Raw genomic sequence first — 23,457 nt, forward strand, 5'->3', positions numbered from 1 at the left:
CCTTCATATGCCAAGCACGTCCCTTTTGGAAGCCCCCTTAGGGGGAAAACTAGCACTTTTTTCCTAAAAACTGGCAAACAATCACCCAAGACAAATGGGTACTGAATATTGTGTCACAAGGTTACAGATTCCACTTTCATACTTTACCAAGGCTAAAAGGAATGCCAGACCTGCCACAAAATCAATGGGCAGAGGCACAAAAACAAATATCAGCCCTCATGGACATGAGAGCTATTCAAAAAGTACCACAACAGGAACAAGGACAAGGATTTTACTCAAGACTCTTCCTGGTCCCCAGAAAGGACAAGGCCTGGAGGCCCATACTAGACCTTTCAATTCTGAATACTTACCTGGATATTCCGAAATTCAAAATGTTGACATAACAACAGCTTCTACCCATGCTGGGCAAGAAGGCTTGGCTTGTTACTCTGGACCTCAAAGAGGCATACCTGCATGTCCCTATCAGACAAAATTGCAGAAGATACCTCAGATTCAAAGCTGGCACAATGCACTACCAATTCTCTGCACTACCCTTTGGCTTATCTACTGCACCCAGGGTCTTCACAGAGTGCCTGGCACCAGTAATTGCATTTTGCAGACAAAACGGAATTCAAATATATCCATACCTGGATGACTGCCTCATTCAAGCAGAGACAAAGGACATTCTTCTACAGCATCTGGCATTTGTAAAAAGGTTGCTAATTTCTCTAGGGTACACAGTAAATGAAAAGAAGTCAAAACTAGTGCCCTCGCAACAGATTATATTCCTGGGTGCCAGCTTAAATACAACGGCCCAGATGGCTTACCTCACGCCAGACAAACAAGTTCAACTAACTCAATATTTTCAATTGCTGGCAAGAAAGTCCCATCTCCCTGCAAGAAAAATTCTGCAGGCCCTGGGATTCATGGCATCCTGCATACTACTAATACCATATGCCAGACTGCACATGAGGAAATTACAATGGTACCTGAAAAGTGTTTGGACTCAACACCCTCACAGTTTAGAAGCAGTAATACCAATGATTCCATGCCTACAACAGGAGTTTCGTTGGTGGGCACAGGCATGTCACCTAAACAAGGGTCAGCCTTTTACCCAACCCACAGCCAGGCAAATTATAACAACAGATGCTTCGGATTACGCCTGGGGAGCACACATGGCAGGAAAATGCATTCAGGGCAAGTGGACCACAGACCAGATGCATCTTCACATCAATCAAAAAGAGATGCTGTCTGTTCAAAATGCCCTAACAGCTTTCAAGGACCTTCTACATCCAGGACAATTACTACTAAAGGCAGACAATACCACAGTAATGTGGTACATAAACAAGCAAGGGGGCACTCATTCTTATCCTCTATGCAGACAAGCCATGACCTTGTAGAACACAGCTCTAACGTATCAAGTTCACCTGCAAGCACAATTCCTGCCGGGAAAGAAAAATACTCTGGCAGACGATCTAAGCAGAAATATCATGGACCCTCACGAATGGAAATTGAATCCACAAATCTTCAGCATGGTAATGCAAAAGTGGGGATGCCCAGACATAGATCTTTTTGCCTCCCCACTGAATTTCCAACTACAAAAATTCTGCACAAGGACTTATCACAAACAAGCATGGAAAGTGGATGCTTTTCTATTCAGCTGGAAAAACCTAAAAGTTTATGCCTTCCCGCCACTGCCTCTCCTTTCAAAGGTACTCCTAAAAGCCAGACAAGAAAAAACACAGATGATCCTGATTGCTCCAGACTGGCCACGCCAGCACTGGTACCCTATCTTAAGAAACTTGGCTCAAGGCCCACCATGGATTTTGCCTCAAATTCCACACCTTCTGACTCAACAAAACAATCGGATCCTGCACGGACAACTCAAAACCCTAAACCTGGCTGCATGGCAGATACATTAGTCAAACAGACAACACCTCTCTCTAAAGCTGTTATGGGTGTCATTTTGGAGGCCAGGAGACCTAGCACCAGGAAAGCTTACTCAGAAAAATGAAAGAGATTCTGCGCCTGGAACGAGGCTCAAAACCTTGACCCTCTTGTCCCAAACATTCCTCAGATTTTACAATACTTAACTGAGATGCTGGACAGAGGCCTATCCTTCTCATCAATTAAGATCCACGCTTCTGCCATTTCAGCACATTACAACACGGATCCTCCTTTATTCTCTCATCCATTGCTAAAGCAGTACCTCAGAGGGGCTAAAAACATAAGACTGCCCTGGAGAGCACCAACACCAACTTGGGACCTCAATTTCATTTTGAAAAAACTGACCCTGCCACCTTTTGAGCCAGCCAGTACAGCCAATCTAAAATTTTTATCATGGAAAACAGCTCTGCTCCTGGCAGTAACTTCAGTACGAAGAGTCTCAGAGCTACAGGCATTAATGGCAGTGGAACCTTTTATAATTTTTCATCAGGACAGGGTATCTTTAAGAACAAACCCTATATTTATGCCAAAGGTGGTATCTAGTGTGGCTCTTAATGAAACCATCCATTTGCCAACTTTTTATCCAAACCCCTAGAATAAAGGGGAGAAACTTCTGCATTCTTTGGACATACACAGGCAGCTACGCTTCTACTTGGACAAAACAAAGGTTTTCAGGAAAACTGAGCAACTGTTTGTAGCATATGCTGCAGGATCATAGGGCAAGGCTATCTCAAAGCAGACTATATCCAAGTGGATAGGACACTGCATTCGGTACTGCTACACACAGCATGGAAAATCAGTCCCAAATAACATTAGGCCACATTCCACCAGGGCAACAGCCACTTCAACAGCCTTTCTCAGAGGAGTACCTACCAAGGACATTTTGGAGGCTGCAACTTGGAGTTCAGTGCACACCTTTACCAAGCATTACCACCTGCCTCTCTACTCTAAATCCAGAGCAGGATTTGCCACTGCAGTTCTTCAGGGCCTCATAGCCAATCCTAACTCTTTATAGACCAGCCACCCAACCTCAGCTTTGGGATTCTACCCAACTGTAATGACTGCAGCAGTGTAACACAATGAACATAGTACAGTTTTGTACCTACCATAAATGTAGATGTTCGAGTGTTCACACTGCTACAGTCCAGGTTACCCTCCCTCCATCCCCTCTGAACTAGCTGGAATTATCTATACCTTTCTATCCTATACAACCTTTGGGGCATATTTGCTGGTAACTGAAGGTATTGTTTTTATTGTATATTTTTGATTAGCAATATGTATCGCTTACCTACTTGGGGGCACCTGACATCTGGGGCAAGAAAAAATTTAAAAAAAATGGCATTGGATGCATCTTATATACATGGCGCACTGACATAAGGGAAGAAGTGACAGCAACCGATGCCGGACCAAGACTTTGGAACTCGGGCCGACTCCGGGACCGCCTGATGGCAGGATAACCCAACTGTAATGACTGCAGCAGTGTGAACACTCGAACATCTACATGTATGGTAGGTATAAAACTGTACTTTTTGTGCTTACCAGTGGCAGGGACACAGCCTCTTCCTATCTTTGATGGCCCTAAAAAACAATTGAGGGATATGTAATGTAAACAGCATCACATGTTACAGTATAACACTGGTTATACAACTAAATATCTCCCAGTTACAGTAGCTGCTATGATAACAGGTATGTGGGTCACAATCCCTGCATGAACTTAAAACTCCAGGTAACCTACTTCTCCCCACCCCATAAAACACCTGACACCACATAAAACTATGTACAGCCTGACACTCTACATGCTACAGTATTCTGATGCTGATTCAACTAAACATACCTGGGTGCTCCTCTTGGGTGGAAATGGTGGCACCCACATCCACAACATATGGTGTGATGGAAGCCTGGAAGCTGTCCTGTGTTGCAAGGTTCACCAGGAATTCCTCAGTGGCTGTCAGAAGTTGTTCCACTGCAGGCCCACCACCAGTGACCTGATGATCCTTTACCACGTCCACTGCTTCTACGTGCTGAGTTTATCATATCTGTGTCACAGTGTTGCACCTCTTCATATCTGCAATTCTGACTCCCTGCAGCGTTTATGTTATGGACCAGTTCATCCCACAGGGTTTGTCGCTCCTGCCTATTTGCCCTCCCTCTGGAGAGTAGAACTTGGTAGCGTTGTCGTAATGACTCAATTATGAGGCCATTTTCCACCTCAGTGAAAGGTGGACAATGTCTGGGGTGCATGTTATCACCTGAAATACAAAATAATGAGAACACATGTCAGGATCACATATGTGGGTGTACAGTATATACAGATACAGCAGTAAAGGAAGGCTATCAGTATTCTCTGCTTGATTACACATCTCATATGAAACAGTGCGGCAATCATGCAAAGGGTGTGGAAGCAACTAGGATAGTAGCAATAGTGACATACACCTGCTTGTGCCATGACAGATACTCACATATGATCAGACACCCAACATAGGAGTCCACTTGTAGTGTGGCCCATAGCAGGAAAGCCCCCTCCCCATAACATATGTCTATAGTTCAGTGCCAAAACATAGCTGTGTAGTATTACAACTGACAACAAAGGCAGTATCCAGGAGATCTGTGTCCCTAGTAAACAGAGAGCATTATACCCTTGCTGTAATCTACATCTTCTGTAGGTGTTACACAGCTGCAGGTCAATGACATGTCACCCGTACAATTCTAAGAAAGGCTTACTGATGTAATCCTCATTCCCCCTTAAGTATATTAAAACATATGCATCATGTTGAAAACAAAATGGTTACATACTTAATGGAGTACAATACTCCTCTTTTGGCAGATGCAGATATATACTTGTTGTGACAATGGGTTCACCATACAAAGTAACTGTCATTCACAATGGTTTCCCTGGCTAGGAGTTTGCCTTTTTAAAATGGTTCTCATTAGCAGGTGATTGCCTCTGAACCAATCTGTGGTTGAGTAATGCTAATGGAAGCATACACAGCTGATTTGCAGTGTAATCAGGCAATCCCATGCAACTATTGAAGGAGATATAAGACCTCAATGTAGACTCCAGCCCCTTTCTCATATGATGGGGTGGAAATGTTGGGTAGAAATACTATGTCAACACAGAAAGGATGTTTGTAGTAGATACTTATTACAGCACATGTGTGCTACAGGCTGCAGCTGCTGCTGCTGCTGTTGCAGGCAATAAGCTTAGTGAGAGAGGCTGCAGAATGGGGAGGACAACAACACTTATGGGTATTGATGTGACCAGTGGCAGCCCTGGTGTACAGCCAGAGGCTGATTGAGGGAATCCAGCCCACTTGTTACTGAGGTATGTGTTTAAGGTAAGTATGTTAGCCAAAGGTATCATTAACAGAGTAAAAGGCAACCTGTTTGTTGTGTCCTTGAACAACATAGGGGGTACATTTACCATTATGTCAACTATTTGGACAACTGCCAAAACATGTGTTACATTATGGTAGTCATCTGGAATGTGTGTGCTGGCAATCCTTCTTGGTAGCATGACCTCCATATGTGTATGTTAGTTGTGCAGCTGTGCTTATCTGTAATATCAGTATCAAATGATTGTGTGCTGCAGTCTGATATTACTGGGCCTGCTTTATATTACATAACCTAAAACCTTCTGTGAATGCATAGTAATACATGACCTGACATTCTGTGCACTTTCTAGTGTTGCAATAGGAATATGTCAACTGTGTTCCTATCTGCAGGCTTTTGATTTCCATGACTGAACGCCAGACATTCCATTTGAAATGCACTGGTTGTTTAAATAGTTGATGACAGTTATTCATTCCAGAATTTACAATGGTGATGTACACATACATGTATTTTAAGTGCTACACACCACTGGATTTGATCCCAGGACCGTGTGTACCAAAAATTGATGTTTTCAAAGCAGACTGAACTACTGAGTCACTGTTACATCAGGTGTATTTTTCAACATATAATTGTACACTCACAGGCTGTTAAATAACTGATTTACAACCATTATTATGTGCACGGCTTAATAGGGATGTATTTCTCCACCAGTGACCTAGTTAAACACCTATTTTGCCATTAATGTTTTAGCAGGTGTATTTTTAAATGTTACAGGGAGAAGTGCACATTTACCTGCTGTTAGAGACCTCACTTACATCCATTATTCTGTGTCTTAATTTCTAGTGATGTATTCCTGTACCAGACTCCAAGTTACACTCTTATTTTTTCCATTACTCTTTAAGCAAATTTTCACAATGCAGTGCGATCTGCAGCCCTGCTTAAACACGCTTAATGATGGTAACTTGGAAGTTGGTATGTTTTGCTTAAACCACCTCTGATAATTAACAGCTTTGTGGCTTGGCAGATTGATGCACTGGTCTGCAGGTGCAATGGCCCTGGGTTTGAAATAGGGCACTGCTATACATTTTGAATGTGATTATTATTAATTCACACACATATATCAATATATCACCATTTAGATGAGCTTAGAGACACTGCGTGTCATGCAGCATCGCACAAAAAATCTTTAAAGAAATGAAAAATTGGGAGATAGGACAGTGGTGAAATGGGGTGCATGCAGGGGGAAACATGGTGAAAAGCAGGTAGCTATGTACAAGAAGGGTATAAGAAAGAAACATAGCTATCCATTTCTTGTACAGCAACAAGTGTGCACATTAACCAATTTTTTAGATTAATTAGGCCTGTCACCCCCAGATAGAGCGGTGAGGACAACATAAGTTCTTTGTCAAGCCAATTGAACCAAATTAAGTGTGTCCAGTGGACACATGTGAAATTGAGAGCTATGCATGGGACAGTATTTTTTTGGAACAAGTGCCCATTTTTTAAGGTGAAAGTGGAATGTTGGGGAAGGGACATAGGTACATGTTGGGGAGGTAAGTTGGGATGGTGAGTAAGCTTTTGCAGACAGTCAAGACAGCAGATGGGGTTGGTGTGTGACACAAGAGGGGGGTAAGCACTTTGGTTGGGGAGGTTCTCATCCTGGTCCTGGCAACTGTGAAAATGTGTGTGTGTGTGTGTGTGTGTGTGTGTGTGTGTGTGTGTGTGTGTGTGTGTGTGTGTCTTTGTTAACATCTGATTTTGTGGACATTCACACTTACTACACTTCTCTTACCCCTCCTTTAGCACTGCTGCTGATGTCACTCACCTTCAAAGATACCTTTGGACAGCTCTCTGACATATAAGCTCTGTGGCGCTTATGATAAATGTGTAATAATACAGTGTAGCAAACTAGTTAGGTAGGAATTCTAATCCTGGTCCTGGCAACTGCAAAAATGTGTGTGTGTGTCTTTGATACCCCCTGATTTTGTGGACATTCACACTTACTACACTTCCCTTACCTCCCCCCCCCCTTTAGCACTGCTGCTGATGTCACTTACCTTCAAAGATACCTTTGGTTAGCTCTTTAGCATATAATCTCTGCGGTGCTTATGATAACTGCATAATACTGTCGTGTAATAAACTAGTTAGGTAGGAGTTCTAATCCTGGTCCTGACAACTGTGAAAATGTGTATGCTTGTATGAGACCATGTGTGTGTGTGTCTTTCTTGACACTTGATTTTGTGGACATTCACACTTACTGCACTTCCCTTGCCCTTTTTTTAACACTGCTGCTGATGTCACTCACCTTCAAAGAAATATTTGAACAGCTCTCTAACATATACGCTTTGTGGTACTTGTGATAAGTGTGTAATACTATAATGTAATTAATTAGGTAGGAGTTCTAATCCTGGTCCTGGCAACTGTGAAATGTGTGTCTTTGTTAACACCTGATTTTGTGGACATTCACACTTAATACACTTCCTTTACCCCTTCTTTAGCACTGCTGCTGATGTCACTCACCTTCAATGATACCTTTGGACAGCTCTCCAGCATATAAGCTATGTGGTGCTTGTGATAACTGTGTAATACTATAGTGTAGCAAACTAGTTATAATCCTGGTCCTGGCAACTGTGAAAATGTTTGTGTTTGTGTGAGAAAGTGTGTGTGTTTTTGTTGACACCTGATTTTTGTGGACATTCACAATTACTACACTTCCCTTACCCCTCCTTTATCACTGTTGCTGGTGTCACTCACCTTCAAGGATACTTTTGGACAGCTCTCCAGCATATAAGTTCTGTGGCATGCACAATGCATATATAACACTTTAGTAACAATACACAGCTAGGTAGGGGTTCCAAACTCAGTACTGGCAAGTGTGTGTGTGATCAGTATCTTGTGTGGGTGTTGGTGTGATTGTGTAATAGAATCCACTGCAGAGTGGGGTTTGCTACATTATTATATTGAGGATCTATATGTCCCAATGTCCACATTACAAGGCCAACAGTTGTCAAACACCATAGAGGTTGGTGTAAACAATCCACAGCCATAAATGTCTACTGCCATGTGCAATGACTATGTAACAGTATGGATTAGTGAGCAATATAGGCAACCCTTATAATACTCAGAGACCACTCTCCTCCCACAGCTCATACACAAACATGCTTGGCACTTTCTTTCTTTCTTTCTTTCTTTCTTTCTTTCTTTCTTTCTTTCTTTCTTTCTTTCTTTCTTTCTTTCTCTCTCTCTCTGTCCCTCTCTGGTAGATGTAGAAAAATACATCTGTTTTGCATAGGCAGCAGCTTGGCTTTTGTAGGAAATGCTCATGATCAGCTGATAGCTTGTGCATGAATTGGAGTCCCCCACTTGCTAATTGAATGTGGAACAGCTGTGGTATCATTCCTATAGCCAATTGCATGGAAACACACTCCTATAACTAAGCCCTTCTTGTGGGTGTTGTCCCTTTTCCTTCTCTGTGAGCAGGACTTCATGTGGGTGTTTGACAAACAGCATCACAGAGGGTAGTTGGAAATACCTCTTACAATAAACACTGTGAAGACCTCCAACAAACTGGAGGGGTATATTCCAGACATGGAGACAGAATGTAAGTATTGCTGTTTTACCTTTGAAGTAATGTTGGTTTAACAGGGTTTGTGTGGCTATAGCTGTTCTGCATGATTTTAAAGTCTGGCATGACAGTGTTATGTGGTTGAGAAAAGTTGGGAGGGTGGCCTAATGGTTAAGGTGTTTGCCTTACAAACACAAGGTACAGGGTTTGAATCTCACAGGGGATAATTGGCTAGGCTTAAAATGGCTCGCAAGGGCAGTTAGCCTAGTACTAACCTATGAACCTATGAATCTAAAACTCTCACCTGTAGGGCTATCTGCAGACTTGCCAGAGTTTGGAGTCTTAGATTTGATGTGTTACTCACATAATTTTGTCATTATAAATGCAGTAGCATAATCTGATGATTGCAGTCAGTAAATGGTAACATCCATGTGTGCTACTGACTTCATATCCTTCAGAAGAGATATGTTACAACAAACCCTGTTACACCAGTAATATTCTCAGTTTATAACAGCAATATGTCAATATTGGCCCTGTGTTTGCGCCTCTGTCCCCCAAGTCTGTCACCCTTTGTCCATATGTCATGCAGTAAGAGGTGGATATGTACAGTATATCATTATTTACTGACATCATTCCTGATATCAAGCTAGTGATATATCAGACTGCTAGACATGTTATGTATAGGAGGTCTTATATTTGAGGACAAAATCTGGACATTCTGTTATAGTCTGTACAGTAGTGAGGTCTGTGCACTTATGGTGATTGTTGACAGAGTGTCAATATTGTGTAGCAGTGTATTGTGAATATGTTATTTGGATTGTGTGCAGACTGGGGTAGATGTCAGTGTTCTTGGTCCTGTTCTATCTGACGTTACATGCTGCTCTAGTTTCTGGTACCGTATCAGCTCATATGTTTGTAGGGCCAGACTGAGACATGTCCTATACCACAACCAGGCATTAGACTACACTGTGAATTGGGCCAGTATATGTAGGGTTAGTGTGTGAGTGGCAAATATGATGATGGGTTTTGTTCACACAGTCCTTATACTGCACTATTAATTAGACTTACCATTATGTGGCTGTGACTGTGTTGAGATTGGTTGTGGGTATGCACTTTCACACTGGTGTCTGTTACTCCATGCTGTTACATGCCTGTAGTGCCTGCTATATTTGCAGTTACATGTGTATTCCCCCATAGGAAAATTGGGTTAGTGTTGTGGCAGTCTGCCTGTAGTTTCGACAGTGCTTGGTGACATGCCTAGCAGCTCAGTGTATTTACCCTAGTGTGGTGTTATGTCCAGATATTTGTCAGATGTACTGTTGCCTGGCCACCATACATGTTGTGTATTTCTGACAAAGCAGTGGGATGCTGTGAAGATGTATGTCACTAACTAGTGGGAAGTATGTGGGCTTGGGACCTCTGTTCCTCCAGTTAATATGTTAGGATAGACAGAAGGGTGTGAATGCATCAACCGTGTGAGCTTATCTACTCCAGTATTTGTGATATATCCCCATTTCCATGGCTTTAAACATCCCCTTTCTCAGGCTTGGTCCACATTTTTGCACTAAGGAGTTCTGTGTATATCTCTTGACTGACCAGATTGTTTCAGACTGTCCATGATTATTGCTCATATTTCTGCTGTATTCCACAGGATCATTACTGTGGTTTGTGTGGTACTTCACTATGATGATCTTATGATGTCTGTCAGTAACTGATGGAGTACATGTCAGTTTCAGAAGAGCCTTCCTTCAGAACATGTATGTTGACACAACCCATGTTACTGTAACAACAGTCTACATTTATAACTGCAATACTTACGTTGCATTCCTTTGCACTAAGAGGTTGATAGTTACGGTGCTGAGGTATGACTCCACTACATGTTATGGGCATATGTTTTATATATATATATATATATATATATATATATATATATGTATATATATATATATATATATATGTATATATATATATATATATATATATGCACATATATATATATATATATATATATATATATATATATATATGTATATATATATATATATATATATATATATATATATATATATATATATATATATATATATATATATATATATATATATACATGTATATATATATATATATATATATATATATATATATATATATATATATATATACATATATATATATATATATATATATACATATATATATATACATATATATATATATATATATATATATATATATATAATAGATAAAACATATATATATATATATATATATATATATATATATATGTATGTATATATATATATATATATATATATATATATATCTATATATATATATATATATATATATATATATATATGTATATATGGGTCTACTTCATAAGATCGACAGACCATTTGATCGACATTCATTTGGTCGACAGCTCATTTGGTCGTCAACCAGTATTCAAGGCACTTAACAGGGATTTGCCCCCGTCCCCAATGTTGTGTGACCCTGGAGTTGATATATATAGTTAGGGGGGTGGGGGCACAGTCACCCACATTGGGGGGTGTATGGGGGTGAAGCCCCCACCTATTTTCATTTAAAAGCATGAAAATACAAGAAAAACTACACATTTTAAATGAAAATAGGTGGTGGGCTTCTCCCCCCCACAACCCCCAATGTGGGGGGCTGTGCCCTCCACACCCCCCTTACTATATATATATATATCAACTCTAGGGTCGCACAACATTGGGGAGGGAGGCAAATCCCTGTTAAGTGCCTTGAATACTGGTTGCCGACCAAATGAGCTGTCGACCAAATGAATGTCTATCAAATGGTCTGTTGATCTTATGAAGTAGACCCATATATATATATATATATATATATATATATATATATATATATATATATATATATATATATATATATAGTTACATACGTGTGTGTGTGTATATATATATATATATATATATATATATATATATATATATATAGCCTTTTTATGTGTAAACATGAGTGTTGTATATTCCATCTCAGATGGATCTCACCATATTTATCTGATATGTGTATATTTAGATATAAAAACATGACAGATTCCACACTATTTTCACCAACAAGTAGTAAACAAGTGTAGCAGTCAAAGCAGTTGTTTACTACTATTCAGCACATGTACTGAATGATTTATTTGAAAAAGCAACATTCTTACAGCTCAGATGGCTTAGTGGTTAAGTGCTGTGACTGTAGTGTATAGGGTCCTAGGTTCAACACCTGCATGGGCTATTTATTTTGTTGCTGGGTAGAACAAGGGCTGATGGAGACATGGTGATTAAGTCACTTTAAAGTGGTTTTAAGCTGGTTTGTACGGGTTTGCGTGACAGTAAGTGGTGCTAACATATGGTTAAACGAATACGCACTTACACCATGTAGGCTTTGCTTACCAGTGCGCAAATCTGCTTAGCATTTACATTTAAGCAATGCTAAGCATAGCCCAGCCCTGGTAACCAGTGATCCCATTCCAGTCTGATCAAATAGCAGGGTAATGACATCTTTAATAAGTGTATTTAATTCCATGTACATAACATGCTTCTATGTGCTGTCAGTACAGTAGCAAAGGGTGTGAGTATACTGTATGGGACACCTGAGTATACATGGGTAGTACCACAGTCTTTTCTCTTTGTATGTGTTTCATGCTTGTGTAGTATCCCAGTTTATATGCAGTCAGATTGCATGTATTGTATCATTACATTACTACTTTTAACAGTGCTTTTCCAAGTAAGAGCTGATTGCAGATTATAGTACTAGAACCATACACTCTTGCATGCAAAGCTGGACTCTGAGTACTGACTATCGTGTTCTTGGTGTTTGAGCTGTATGTTTTTATGTATCTCCTATTGGATATTGATCATATATGTTGATTGTAACTGTAGATTATTATGTTTTTAGGACATGTCATTGAGGACTGCTGTCATGTAGTAATGGCATACCTATCAGTTTCAGATGGCTATCTTTCAAAAACATTCATCCTAATAGGTTTATAGGTTCATAGGTAGGTACTAGGCTATCTACCCTAGGGCATTTATAAGCCTAGCCAGAATATGTTGGCTTTCACCTCCCTTTTAGACTAGCTTCCTGAGCAACTGTCCAGCAGGGCCACAGAAGTGATCCCAGGAGTGAACTTACAATTTCCCATCCACTCATCAAGATTTCTCTTGAAGATGGTCAGTGAGGGGCTCTGCCTAACATGGACCGGGACTCTATTCCAGAGCGAGGAAAGCCTCTGGGATATGAATCTATCCCTCCAACATGTCCTATTTATAGCTGTGCTGAAGTTTAAATCCCTGGAGCATGTAGCTCTAATGGATTTGTTTTTTTGAGGTGGAGCATGTTCATTGGTTCAGGGTTAGACATGGCCTTGTACGTCAGGCAGAGATCGCCTCTGAGGAGGCGGTAAGCAACTGAGTAGAGCTGGAGTTTCTTTAGTCGAGCTGCATAGGGCATCTGTTTGAGGCCCACGATCCTCTTGGTGAGGTACTTTTGAGGTCTCTCCAGCTGTTGCAGGTGTTGGGTAATGTACATCCCAAATGGGGCATTGTACTCTATTATGGGCCTGATGAGTGATGAGTAGAGGGGCACAAAGACTCTCGATCTAGATGTGAACCCTTTTGTGATTAGGTGAGCTATACAGAAGGATTTTCTAACCACTTTGGCAATGTGATTGTCAAAGGAGAGGTTACTATCTACTTGGGTCCCCAGATCACTAATTACTTCTTCTGTACTTAGCGGATTACCTCCTATGTGGTAGTTTGTGGGCACTTTGTTTTTCCCAAAGGGGATGACTATACATTTTTGGCAATTAGCTTGAGGCCGTGGTTCTGACACCAGGTATCCATCTCCGTAAGACCCTTCTGGAGGATGCTTGTGTCAGCCGGTGAGTCGATTATGGCTCACAGTTTGCAATCATCTGCGAACTTGGTCAGCCACTGTCCTGCCGTGCTTGCCTGTACCTCAGAGAAGTATATACTGAACAAGAGGGGTCCCAGGACAGAGCCCTGTGGGACACCACTTGCAACCGGTTTAGAGTCAGACATGGCACCAGCAACTGTGAGCATGTGAGTTCTATTCCTGAGCCAGTTTGTAACCCATCTTGTGATGAATGGGTTGATATTTAGGCTGGTAAGCTTATTTATGATACCAGAGTGGGGTATTGTGTCGAAGGCCTTTGTGAGGTCCAAGTAGGCTGTATGGATTGCCTTTCCCTCATCTATGGCTTTGGTAACTGTTTTGAAGAAGTCAACTAGGTTTAGGAGGCAAGATCTGCCTTTAACAAAGCCAAATTGGGTAGGGTCCAGTCTCTGTAGGTTCCCGATGTCTTTGTTTATGAGATCCATGATGATGCGCTCCATAGCCTAATGCATAACCCATTGGCTATCTACTTTCTGCCTGTCCTCTGTACAGATGTGCAGATGTCAGGAATTCATCTTGGTTGCTTACAGCCAATCTCTGACTGTCACTGACATGTCTGCCCAGCTATGTTATGAATGTCACAGCTAGGAACCCCCACTCTCTATGCACAACATGCCATGGATACCTCAACCAGACTACCATAGTCAACAGAACATGTTTGGGTAGAGGTCCCTAACCCAGACACTGGCCATGTTATGTACTATATGTTGCATCCATGTCAGTTGGAGCACCTCACTAGCCCTCTTCAAGAGAAAACCAGATGAGTGGATGTTGAATTTAACTGTCACCCTGGGGATCACTCAAGTGACATTAGTTGATAGATGGCCTCCTGACAAATGTCAGGTGGCATGATACCAGTGTACTCACATGACCTACTCTTCTCATCTCTCCATAGATATTAGCCTGGTACACACATAGGAACACCTGCACCTATGGACCTCAGCATTGACAAATGTGGCTGTGTGCATTACTGAGTATAACAGTGTTTGTGTGTTTGTAAACTTGTAGTTGAAAATACTCTGAGGGCCTTCTCACCCACTACACCCCCCATTGCTATACTTAGAAAGGGCTGCTGCTGTAATTCACATTAAATGTACCTTGTGACACTCTTCACCCTATGAGCTACCTGGTGATTGCAGTACCAGCATAACACTGTTCTATAAGTGGGTAGATAGGCATGTAATACCCTCTGAGTCCTGGCAAATGTGAGTATGTGTGTATATGTATGTGTGTGCAATTGTATGTGAGTGTGGATATTTGTAGGAGACAGCATTCTGTGGCCACATTCTCCAAATACACTAAACCTTGCCATACATTATAAGGGATGGCGATGTTGCTGACATTAGGAAAGCCATGACAAAGCCCTCATCCTACTATCCCTGTGGCATGTGCAATAAATGCATATCCCTGTAGTAGCAATAATTAGATAGACAAAGGTTTGTATTGCGGTCCTGGTAAATGTGTGATTATGGGTATGTCAGAGCATTATCATGGGTTTCAGTGAGTACAATACCCAATGTGGGGTGGTGGTGCTGGGTATACTGTCTTTACACCATGGTACTCCCAGTACATGTCCCAAGGTCCACTGTATGAGGACCGCTGTCACCATCAACCATACAGGTAAATGATGACACCCTTCAGCCCAGTGATGCATGTGCTGTGTGCAAACACTCTGTAACAGTATGGATTCACTGAGAAGGTAGTCAGCACTGCTAAACCCAGGTCTGTCAAATATGTCTATGACTGAATGTGTTTGTCAATGTGTATATGACAGTATGTTATACTATGTATTGTCCTTAACACCCCGTACATCCCCCATTACCATACTGTACAAGACCTGGTGATGTTGTTCATTTTACAGAAAGCTCAGGGCATACCTCACCCTACAAGCCCTGTGGTGTGTGCAATTAAGGCCAAACACATTAGTAGCAATAAGTACCTAGGTAGGGGTTCTAATCTCAGTGTTGCCAAGTAAGTGTGTGTGTATATGAGGGGATCTACTTCAGTTTGCAGAAAATATATTTCCCAGGAGATCATTTGTCCGAGAACTAACTGGCAAAAGGTAAATTTTCAAAGCAATCATCTTGTGGAAATTCATTCCATCAAAATTAGTAGTGGATGTGTAAATTCCCTCTTCCCCACTGTACAGGTGTACAGCGATACTGGAGTTGGTATATATATAGTTGGGTGTGGTTGTTGTGGGCACAGCCACTCACATTGGGGTATTGTTGTGAGTATCCCCCTGCTTAGTGCTGTTATACTGTACAGTTTATGTTAAGAGGTTAAGTAGTTGTTATTCACACACTGTGTGGTTCTATGCCAACCTACACCCTCCAAGGTGGGGGGCTGTGCCCCCCACACCAGCACACCTATGTATACCAACTCCAGGATTGCACTACATTGGGGAAAAGGATATATACCCTATCAGTACCAGTTTCAATGAAATTAAATCTGGTGGACTGATTATTTACTGATGTGATGTTTTGGCAGTTTGGTCTTGGTGGAATTTCATAGGCAAAAATGAGTTCTCTGCAAAATGAAGTATATCCATGTGAACATTATTCTCTGTATATTGCAGTAACAGAAAAGCCTGTGTGTTATTCACAAACATTTGGTGTGTGCCAGCCAGTACACTTACCATTGTCCACTGTAGAAGAGCTGCTTGCATCAGCCATGCACTAACCTGTATACACCCCTCAGACATATCAGCCATGTGGCACATGCAGTAACTGTTATACAGACCTGTTACTTGTGTTCAGCTGTACCCAGGATATGACACAGTCAATGTGTTACCACAGTGCCACACCCCTTGTAGGAAAGGACAGCAGACCAACATCCTCCTGACACACAGACACCTAGAACACAAACAGAATACATTATGGAGACCACAATCAGTCAGTGTTAATAACAGCTATAATGCATCTAGGCTGGATAGCTACACACCCTGCCATGTAAGCATTAAACATTCCAGCTGACAACACATTAAACAGCATTATTGCTAAACTTTAGTACATTCACCCTGTGCATCAGAACCATATTAGCATGTCCCTGCATCGATGGTATGGATGACAGGGATGTGGCACAGGTATCATCATATGTACAGGGTGTGGTGAGGGTTTGCCAGAGGCCTAGGTTGAGCCATTTGGTTGACATCATGTGTGTGGGTTAGGGGGTTCTTTATTAAATGGCCTGTGCAGATGTAGTTTGTGTAGTTATGGAGGTGCCCTAGCTGTGTTGGTGATGTGTGTGTGTACGTATGCACACAGTTCTGGCATGTGGCTGCCCTATACAGGGGTATGTTGGACAGCTGCGCACCACACATGGCAGGGTGTACAGTTTACTGTGTCTGGCAATGGACACAGGAACTGTGCTTGCCAGGGGTTGCACGGACACCACCAGGCAGAAGCAAAGATTTGATACTCTCCCCTGATGATGACAATTGTCTGCTGGATCCGTGTCCCTGTTGGGACTGGCCAGGACCATGTGCACATGGCCTGTTGTGTTGTAGTGTGGACAGCACCCCACCTGCAGTGCTGGCACTGGTACTGCCACTATGGGAGCAGCCATGAGATGTTGCATGTCCACATAGGCCTCCACCTGTTAGTGTTGCTGACCTATGTCAACATGGCTGATGCTCTACTCCCACTACATGCTCTACCACAGACACCACATGGTCAAGGATTCTCACCATCTCACCCAACCATCTATCCATGACCTCTGAAAAATAATGGTGGGCATCTGCATGATCATGATATAGTCACATACAGCAGGAAGAGTAGCCCTCTGGAGCCTCAGACTATCTCTGGTGTAATGTTCCATATGTGCCTGCGCCTCCATGAAGACCTGAAACATGCATCTGGTGACACCTGCTGTGGCACTTCTGCCAGGGGCATGATGGCCAGCAGCCCTCCTATGAGCACCCCTGTCCATCTGCCTGTGTGGGACCTCGCTGGTCATCCGGCTATGGCTGCTGTGTACAGACACACTTACCATAGTCACCACACTTTCCAGTCCCATGCCACCATCCGCCAACTGTCCCTCATCTATGGTCACTGGTGATGGGGTATGTGTGGGCATTGTGACTGTGTGTGGGGATGGGGTGGATAAAAGTGGGATGGCAACCAATGGCACAGATTCAGCCCCTAACAACCCTGCTTGTGCCTCACTATGTCTATCATCATAGTCAGAGTCTGTATGGACACTAACATCAATTTGCCTGCAGGAGGGACCCTGACCCACCTCGCCACCTGTGAGGAGCAGACAAGAAATGTAAATTAAGACCTGTACATCATGGTTTACTTCTACACACACACACACACACACACACACACACACACACACACACACACACACACACACACACACACACACACACACACGCACACACTTACAGGTGAGGTGGCACAAAGATATTACATAGACTTCTCATTACCCAACAGTTGACATGCATGACATATGGCACTCAACAGCTTGCACTGCAGCCATTCATAATCCTTGTTACCAACATTATACATGTCTGTGATGCATGAGTTGTGTTAGTAGGTGATGGCCCTTCCCCTGGAACACACTGCACCCATGTACACATTATTGCTGTGCACCTGTAAAGCATACTGGCATGTAGTGTGCACCATACCTCACAAGTGTACAGACCATTGCTGAATGTGTAGATGTCTGACAGTTATGTTTGCTCTGTTGCTCACAGTCCCATGTGTTTGTCTGACACATAACTGGGATGATATGAGGACTGATGTCAATAATTAATGCCTGCCCTTTTATTTGCAGATCTCATCATCAGCAGTGCATGTATGTGCAATAAAATCCAGTTACAAGGACAACCTTCAAAGCTTAATGTTGATATGAGGAGTGTACACACCCTTGTTGACATGCCAGCCTCTTCTAAGATATGCAATGAGGCCACAATACTGCATTTGTTAACATTACATGCACCTGATATGTAACATATGACCTGTGCAATCCAATGCAGTGTCAAACAAATGTGTTAGTTGTGGAGATGCTGAATGAGATGCAGACAATATGTGGGTTGCACAAGGGTGCACACCCTTAACACAGTTGTTTGCTGAAGCACCTGTTAAGTGAACTACAGCAGTCACTATTCCAGGAAGGGGTATACTAGCATGGCCCATCTTTATATGCCATTATTTTGTCTGTCTGCCCTACAAAGGTCCCCCAAATCTGCCAGATTGCAAGGTCAGCTCATGTGCACAGCACAGCCCTGGGAGGTCACACATTGGCTTCACTATTGCTGTAGAGTCTGGGTTATGTCTGGCACAGTTCATAACCTTGACTGTGTTCAGATACAGCCATTCTTAGCTAGCTTTGGATGTATGCTTCAGTTCACTGTTGCATTACAAGCTGACACCCCTCCCCATCCTCAGCCTTATTGCAGATGCCTGACTACTATAGGCCACACATGAGTGTTATTTTGCAGTGTTCCAAATTCCACCCACCATGTCTACTGGCCTAGTTCCAGCTAATGAACAGCAACCCTAAAGGTATACACTGGCACCAGTAAGCTAAAAGTTGGGGATTGTGGCCCTGAGGTGGAGTGAGGTGTTGCTTGTGCACCACACGTATCTTTATGAATACTGTCTGCAGGTTTCAGCCTTGGTCATATGACACCATTACACATTGCAACATATGACTTTGGGAGACTTGATGTTATGCTTATGCTACCTGTACAGAGCACAGGATGATGTTACATGTGGGACAAATATTCCGTCTGATTACCCTAACCTATAGGCCACACTTATGCAGAACCCAGGCAATTGTCAACACAGGTACTGCACTGGCAGTACTTGCTAGACATTCCTGCAACTCCTGCAGTGTTGCTGTATGTCTATGGGCAGCCTCCATGACCAGTTTGCAACATGCTTTGTCATCTGTTTTGGATGGGCATCTGTTTATTTTCTACATCACTGTTGTCCTATACCTCATACACTCATAGATGACTGTCTGCACTGTTTGCCATGGTGTATGCAATGGTGAGGTAAGGTTACTTTTCCCACTCCTGACTGCTACCTTTTGGATATGGGATCCATTTCATGGTTTGTAAGATGTGTGCAAGCCATGGCTGCCTCTGTTGCAGGCAACTGGGCAAATGTCATGGACATACTTCTTGGACAGCAGAACATTACTTGGTGTGACTTTGAGGCCCTGTACTTGATGGAAGGTGTGTACTCAAGAAGAGTGAATGCTGTCAGTACATCACAAGCTGCCTGCACAATATGTTATTTGGAGTGTGTGCAGACATATGCTTGCAGTGTTTTGCAAGGTTTGTATTCCCCATATTTGTTGTCCTAACATAGGATTCCATATTACACATTCATTGTTCATGTTAGGATCACATTACATGTTGTAAAAGGTGTGGAATGTGTTATTGTGGTCTGCCATTGTATATATCAGGAACAGTTGCCATTGTAATAGTGGTGTATACACTGTTGTATCCACTGTATAAGGGTAATGTTTCGTACATGTCCCAACTGTAGGCCATTTGTCCCACCATTTTGTTTATCTCTGTCTACACATCTTGCACTGACAAGTTGTGAGGTATACTGCAGGAATCTTACATACCCTTCAGATATGCCACCATGGTGGCCACTGTGATGCAGTGCAGTTAACACCAACAAAAATGAACATATACAGCATGCACTATGGGTGGGTGTGTTAAATGTGTGCATGGCAAATAGCATGGCCTTAACATGGCCAGTGTATTGGCAGACTTGAAAAAAAAACAACTCAATACTCACCAGCTACAGGCTGCTGTCCCAGTTGTATACCAGAGGGACCTAAATAGTTGTGAGAGAGAAGTAATGTCAGTAGCCACACCTGTGGCATTAGTACAGGGTGGAAACAGCATTTCAGCACATCAACAGTACAAAGCCCAATACTAAGGATTATGCACATCTGTGCATTACTACACTCCAGTAACAGACTGTCTTATCTGACATATGCATGTAGATACTTTACAGATAAAAATGGATAAGTAAGAGTGTTCTAGTAATGTCCACTGGGGCCTTACCTGCAGGCTCCTCATCCATTGTGTGGGTGGCACTCACCTCCACAATGCTGTCTTCAGCTTGATGGCTTGTCTGGTGTGCGGGTGCCCCAAGGCTGGTGAGGCGCTCCTCAGCATGTGTCAGTAGGGGCTGGATGGCCTGACCGCCACCTTTGGCTAGCCAGTCCCTTGCAATGGCAGCAGCAAGCTGATGGGCATGGCAGATGAGGTCAGTGCAATGATGCTGCACCTGTTCATAATTTCTGCTGTGCAGGCCGACATCGTTTACCCTGTGGATGAGCTTGTTCCACAGGGTGGTCCTCTCCTGCAGATCCTGGGCTCTGCAGCTGAATAAGATGCTGTAAAGATGTATGACATATTGTATGATGGTGTCATTCTCTATGTTGGTGAATGCTGGGAGCCATGGACGTTGCAAATTACCTAGAAGACATAAACAGGAAAAAAGGTCACAGGACCTCATATGGTTGTCCACTTGCACATCAACAGTGGATATTACTTGAAAATAATCCAGACTATACCATAACACTGTAAGCTATCATGGCTTTGGCATCTTTCATTACACTCCTGGCCCTGACCTGTCTTGTTCCCCTAATGTTGGACACTTAGTTGCATAATCCACTATTTTCCATACATTTCTGTGTAGAGGGATGACAGTATCCATCTTCCATGTGGATGGTGTGTGGATGGTGGCAAGTCTGTGTTTGACTGTAGTGTGTGATGGAGCTGTGAGCACAAGTCTGAGTTCATGTAGGAGGCAGACTGTGATGTTCTCATGCCCCATGGAGACTTGCTGTTGTTGCCATCAGTCAGCATTATGTACATGCTCACCACTGATGCGGGCAGGAGTGTGGTTGATGTGCATATCCCCCTGTACAAATGTAGTAGACAGGGTGGCACTGTTCCCACCTAACCTATTTGATGCAGGTTGTCTGTATCCATGGCATGTGTATGAGTTGTGCCTTACCTCCAGTACAGGTTGAATTGTGTTACTGCCTCTGAGACTAACTACTTATTTGGAGACATTGTTGCAACTGGCCTTGGTGGTGTGGATATGTCTGATTTCTAGTCATAGTCAGCCTTACAGGAGGTCACCTTTGAATCTACATGTTTGCTTAGATAGAGGTGGACTTGCTTCCATGTTGTGGTCTGCACCTATGTGTCCCTGTGCAGCCACTACAGCAACCTATTATGTGCTTTGTGTATTGCTGCTGTCCACCTAGGGAGATTACTCTATTGTTGGTGGAGGTTGGTTGTAAAGGTCAGGTACTACTGATTCCATATAGTTACAGTGGATATAAAGTGTACACACCCCTGTTACAATGCCTGGTAGTTGTGCAATTGAAACATGACCCCACAAAAGCTCATGTCAACACAATCCCCAGCTGTAATGTGACATATAGCCTGCTCAATTCAGTAAATTCAGAAAACATATCAATCTGTCCTGTGAAAACATACGGGAAATAATACTCAGTACAGTAAGCAAGATGAATGTATGTGCACACCCTTAAACTGATATGTTGTGTAAACACCTGCTGAGATGATAACAGCATCCATTTGTCCTGGTTTGTACTCTAACATCATGTCACATCTTCACTTGTCAATGGCTGCTCACCTTCCATGAAACAGCTTTGTTTCTTTTTCAATAGAATTGTACAGGTTATGGGTCACATTTGAGGTGAGAAACATTTTGAAATTACTTTCTGTGGTCTCACTGGCATATAGCAAACAAACCTGGCATTCCAACAGGGGTATGTACACCTTGGATACCCAGTTTATATGGGTGCTGATATAGCTGTTAGTGGTAGGCATGGACAGTGGGTCATAACACATTTGTACACTTCTCTGATTACTACCTGATAATCATGCCTACTGTAGTACCCATATCAGTGTCATGGCAATGCAACAATCAGTAGCTGTACACATATTATTTTGTTGTATGCAGTGATACTGATATCACACACATATGCAACAAGCACAACCTATTTTCTGGACTGCTTGTGATCCATGATATTACTTTTATGCCTTTCAGCTGAACATACTTATACATACACGAGCTCAGGGGATACCTGGCATACATTTCTGTTCTATGTCAGTATGGCACACTGTATTTACCGTCTTGCAGCTCAATCATGTATCTCAGCCTGTTATACCAGGACTTCTGAGCAATGGTCCACATCAATGGGTGAGGGAAATCAATTTTGATAACATATTAATATAGCTGACATAACACAAATATATGTGTATGTGACTACAGATATCAGTCACAACTGTGAATATTGTCCGGCAGAACACTGTACAGTTGAATGTTATTAATTCAATATATCACATGCAGTTTAGCACACACATCTGCAACACTACTTTACTATGCACATGCCCTATATAGGTATCTTAGATTTATAACACAAACGTGTATGATACTCATATTCACAGGTAACATATGGATATGGGCAACATCCCATTAACTGGCCTAGCAGTGGCAGTCATGCCTGTTTGACAGACACTCTAGTGGTTGCCATATGTGAGCTGTCCTTTCTAAGGGTGAGTCAGGCTACTCAAATGTGGCCCGACTTCACATCTTAGAGCATCACGTCTGGACAAAGCCTAACATTGGGGGGGGGGTGGTATATAGGGACAGATCTTAAATATGCCTGTTACA

This window comes from Protopterus annectens, chromosome 5.part0 (genome assembly GCF_019279795.1).
Source record: "Protopterus annectens isolate FY-2018-M chromosome 5.part0, PAN1.0, whole genome shotgun sequence".
Lineage (NCBI taxonomy): Eukaryota > Metazoa > Chordata > Ceratodontiformes > Protopteridae > Protopterus > Protopterus annectens.